The sequence below is a fragment of the Otolemur garnettii genome, unplaced genomic scaffold, assembly GCF_000181295.1.
Source record: "Otolemur garnettii isolate 467f Iridium unplaced genomic scaffold, OtoGar3 scaffold00289, whole genome shotgun sequence".
Classification (NCBI taxonomy): Eukaryota; Metazoa; Chordata; class Mammalia; order Primates; family Galagidae; genus Otolemur; species Otolemur garnettii.
In genome coordinates this window covers 192535-197800 of record NW_003852684.1, presented here as the reverse complement: position 1 = coordinate 197800, position 5266 = coordinate 192535, and the positions used below count along the sequence as shown (strand labels likewise).

Here is a 5266-nt window from a genome sequence, read left to right as displayed (position 1 = left end):
ATCTGATCTCCTATAAGAGCGGCTTGGAAGGCGGAAGTGCCAATATTTTTACAAGCTGTAATAAATTTCTCAATTGAGGCATTTTTCTCATGTCTAATGGGTGCCAATACACGTTGGCAATCTTCATTAGCATTTTCAAAAGCCAAAGATAATAATAATATATCTTGTGCCTCAGGTCCAGGTATAGCTCGCCTGATAGCAGTACAAAGTTTAGCAAGAAATTCAGCATACGGCTCATTAAGATCTTGAATAATTTTTGTAAAATATTTTCCTTCTCCAGGGCCATCAAGTTGGACCCAGACTTGGAGACAAATATTTCTTATTTCTAATAAAATATTATCAGGAATTTCAAGCTGTTTATCCTGTGGTCTGAAAGCTCCTGTACCTGTTAATTGAGGATATGGTAAATCAGGGTTATCATCACTACCAGCAATGGCTTCCTTTTTCCATCCAGAGTCAAAAAGCAAATATTGAGCAGGTGTAAGCACTGTTTCTGCTAATCTTTCCCAGTCTCTGGGTGTAAGATAATGATCCCCACAATAAGAATGCAAAATCCCTTGAGTAAATGGAGCATTTGGACCATAAGACATAACCACATCTTTAAGAGACTTGAGAAATTTTAAATCAATCTCAGTATATTGTACTTGGGGTTCAGTTGCTGCTGCGCCCGCTTGAGCCCCAGGTTGCACATTGTCTCCTGCACCCGCCCTTCGTGCTGCTGCCCGAGTAATAGGCATAATTAGACCTAAGCTGTTAGAACTCGCAGGTGGCGGGGGTAAAGTAGAAGAGTTACAGGGAACCCCCAATTCATCTAGCAACCTGATATTTTTAGGATTGGGAAAAGCAGCTCTTTTAATGTGGGTGGACTCATATGTCTGATATTCGACAACTGGAAGTTGAACGGCAGGAGGCGGAGGCCGCTGAGTTACTGAGGGAGTTGGTCTGCTCCTCTCTGGAGATGGCGGATGTGATCTGAGTGGCTTAGGGGCCTCTGCTATGGGGAGAGGAGGAACAAAGGGAGGAGGCTGTGGCGGTGGGAAAAACTGCGAAGTGGGTAGAGGAGGAAAAGCCGGAGGGGGTAAAGAGGATGGAATTATGATATCTAAAAGAGATTCAGGAGGTGCAGAAGGCTGAGTTTTAGTCTTTTCCATCATATCATAACATTCTTTAATAAAACTTTTAAGTTCAGTCATTTTATCCTGTAAAGAGTGTGTAGATGAGGATGGAGACAAAACATTAATATCATTTTCATTGTCCCCTTGTGAAGAGCACTCATCTAAGGAGTCCTTTGTATTATCAGCTTTCTCTTTCTCACTCTGATTGAGTGTTGGATCTTCAGTTTTGTCTGAGACAGAAAGTTTAATAAGATCTACCTCGGCACCTGCAGTAGCAGGGGAAGTAGGCGGCTTAGGAACTTTACTCACTTGGGTATCATAAACTGCAGTAGCCAGTAAAGCTCCATCAGGAGAAAAGTCACAAATTACATCATCATGGTGAAGTCCTTTTAGTTGCCATATCATTGTATACTTATCCATATTCTTATAGAAAACTGCTTCACTGGCTTCAACTGAACACAGTATAGAAGAGTCATGAGAGAATGCAAAGCCGTACACTCAATTCTGATGCCCCCTGAATCATTTCATTATGTTTCCAGCATCTTCCAGGTGCCATACTCTGAGAGTTTGATAGTTTGATCTCCTGAAGCTGACACTAGGATCAAACTCTCATATGAAGCAAAAATTAAATCTCTAAGCACTTCAGTATGAAGTGCTGAATCTCTATCAGGTTAAGAAGGAACTTTCCTGTATATGCATCCCATATTTTGTTATGCCCATTGTTTAACCCCATGACAAGGAGTAGCTAATTGTGTCTAAAATGAATCAATGTCATTCTATATTTACACAGCAACTCTGTTTTTCTGGGACTGTAGACCCACAAGCAAGACTGCAGACTATATCTCCACAGTCTATAGTATATTCAAGAGGCTTATTGTTCTCACCACCATCACTGTTTTGCCTTGACAATCTTAAATGCTGAAATTTGTCACATTCCTGGTGCCACACAAGACAAAGTTCTTAAGGCCCTGAGACTATGGAACAAGCATTCCTGTATAATATCCTAGTCACCAAGCAAAGTATGAACCAATTAGAGCAAAATCAATAGTCCAATTTTCATGACAACATTTCTGGTTGAAGGGAGCTGCTGGAGCTAAAAGTTCACCTATAGTCCGTGATCTTACAATCTCTTCCTTCTTGACCTTTGAGAGAAAGCTGGCCATTTATGGGGCACCATCTGATGTGGGGACACGATGTGGATGCAATAACAGAAAAGAGAACAGCAAGCACTGAGGGGCGTGATACAGGTCTGTCCTTCTTTGGCCAGGGGATGGAAGAAGGGTCCAGCACGGCCACCACAGCTTCTCCCTGCTACCCCAGGAAAGATGCTTAAGGCCTGGCATCAAACTACATAGTCAAACATGGACAATAGACCGTATACCCGGCCTCCCACCTATGGACCAAGACATCACCCTCTATGCTGTACACAGCAAAAAGAACACTGAAGGTAAAATTTAAAATATATTAAAAGTGACATAAATATTAACATTCAAATTGCTTGAGCAAGCACAAGTCACCCTACTTCTCTTAATCATTGACCTTCTTCCTTTTCTGATTTGATGCAAGGAGATATAGGCATGCCCCTCTTCCCGGTCTGAATTCATATATTCAAATCACTGTGATTAAAAAAAAAAAATCAAGCAAGCCAACAGGCACAGGTCAAAAAATTCACTGTTTCAATTTCAGGCCAAGCTTCTTACTGCTTTAGGAGGAGAAACCTTCCAACACTTTGGGAAAATGAGCAGGCCCGAAAGGCTGCAACCGCCTCACTGGCTGAGGCTCTATAACCTAGTATTTGAGGTCTTCTTGTTGGACACTTCCTCCATGCATGTTTAATTGCATTTAAAAGAGGCTTTTGTTTTTAAGAGGAAATATTTCAGGCTCAAGATTCTAAGAATCTAAAAAATCTGAGTGAATTAGGATATTAACTTCAGACTTTTGGGAGTTTGAAACATAATGTATTTAAAATATGGTTTAGCTCTTTTTGCTAAAGAGTGTATGTTGATATTCAAGTTGAAATGAATTTCAAAGATGGGATATGTGGGGAAGAATGGGTTAGGATATGCTTGACTTTTATATCTGCTTGTGCACTTTATCTGTTGCTATACTACACATGAAGTACCACTTGACACTTCAGTCATACATGAGCAGGCTGGCATCAGCCCCATGGTCCCTGATTTGGGAGGACTCCACCTGCTAACTGGCCCCAAACTCAACTCTGTGCCCACATTCCCTAGTGATGGGCTACCACTTGTTCAGGACAACTGTGTGTGATTCTGAAAAGAACCTATGGGTTATGGTCTCAGTTGTTCCTTAAGTGGCTCACTTGTGGGTGGTGTGCCTGATGAAGGCTTGATGTTCCTGAGTAGCCTCAGGTGTGGGGTGGACTAGATCTCTCTGCAGGTGACAGCAGAGCACTTGGTTTAGTGAGCCAGGTGGCAGGCCTCCTCAATGATTCATTCTAAGATATTGTGATCCAATGAATCCATGCCATTCCTGGCCTCCATGTTAGGGCACTGGGGAAGTACATGTCAATGCTGTCCCCTGCCAAGTGGGGGGAGCATGATGGGGGCTGAGTAACAGCATCTTTGCAACCAGGCAAGGTGAGATTGGGGAGAGAAGACTCCAGGCACCTCGGGCTTCTGGGCTTTGCCCAGAAACATCCCTTTGGGTACTCAGGGAGAGAGCAAGAGACTTCTGAACCCCAGGAGGAGGACAAAAGCAGTGAAGTGGCAAGTGGTTGTGTCCATGCAATCTCAGGCCGTGGGGGTTGCTGCAGCTGTACCTATAAAAGCAGCAAGATTACAGACAGGGAAGGCTTTCCCTGCAGATAGCTCTGTTTCTTTGGATTTGGGCACTGGTTGAATTACCTTGGGAGAACTTGAGCGAGAGTGTGAGTGAATTTAAGCATTGCCCAGGGTTTGGGTCTGAGCCACTAGGAAAGAAAGGAGCTATCATTGCTTGGCCAGCCAGGCACAGCCATTCTGAGAGAGCTGCCCTACAACCTCCACCCTCAGGGTTGCATATTGAGGCCTGGCCTGGGAGACCTTGGGCCAGTATTCCAGCGCCAAAGAGTGAGACAGAGGGCAAGGGTCAAGCTTTCAGCGTTTGGCAGTAGTAGAGCTGCCTTGCAGCCTTGGCCCTTATGGGCATAGAGTGAGGCCTATTGTGGCTCAACTGATAAGCAGAAAACCACTTCAGGAGAGATCCTGGCAACTCGTGCTTTCCCACAAAAACTTCTGCTTAGCCAAGGTTAAAGGTTGAAAGTGTCTTTTAAGAGAGCAGAGGAGAGATTCAGACTCTCAACTCTGCAGGATTTGAAGATAAAGAAGTCAGCAGAAGCCTCCATACGGTCCCCACCTTATACAGCTGTATCAGCATTTTGATTAGCATCTCATACCCCAAAAGATCACCTGTTGCCCAGACAATTTTCAATGAGATATGTATACTGCTTTGTTTATGGATTTGTGGATTTTCCCCCTCCTTTTTTTTTGTCAACATTTTCCCCCTAGATTTTTCTTTTTTTTTTCTTTTCTTAATTTTTCTAGTGTAAATATAATTTTCCATTGTTACCTACTTTAATAATAATAACTTCATTATTGCTAGTGTTTCTGCCCTGTTATTTGTTTTTTCCCCCAATTTTATCCCATAAGGTTTTCTGTTTGTTTGTTGTGATTTGATTTATAGTATTTTTGTTTATATTTCCATTTGGTGGAGGTGGGGTACCATGTCTACTCACAAAGAGCTGACGAACTCAAGGGGACCACCCAACCCAGCACCCCCAGAGGTCGGGGGTTTATAAGGTGGTGGACAAAGTACCCTACTGTATACCATTATTCCTCCTGTCTCCCTCATTCTTGCCTCTCTTCTGTTTGTAAATATTTCCTTTTACTCACCTGCTCTCTTTTCTCTTTTTTCTTTTTGTTAATACTTTTTCACTTCTTCTTTTTTTTTTTTTTCTCACAGATAGCAAAAAGGTATTTTGGAGTAATAATTTTGAATAACACAATAAATAATACTACATTTATCAAGGGGATCTTTGTAGATTATAGGATTTTTATGGCTGACTTTTATGCAAATTATCTTAATGACCTCATTTTCAATCCATGTTATTGAAAGTGATATTGGTTGTACCTTTTATTCTTTCTTTT

At 42.1% G+C, this 5266-nt stretch overlaps 1 pseudogene; it reads right to left on the bottom strand.

The window, feature by feature from the left end:
• Positions 1-619: 619 nt before the first annotated feature.
• Positions 620-2278, bottom strand: LOC105888339 (annotated as a pseudogene).
• Between the last annotated feature and the right edge of the window lie 2988 nt (positions 2279-5266).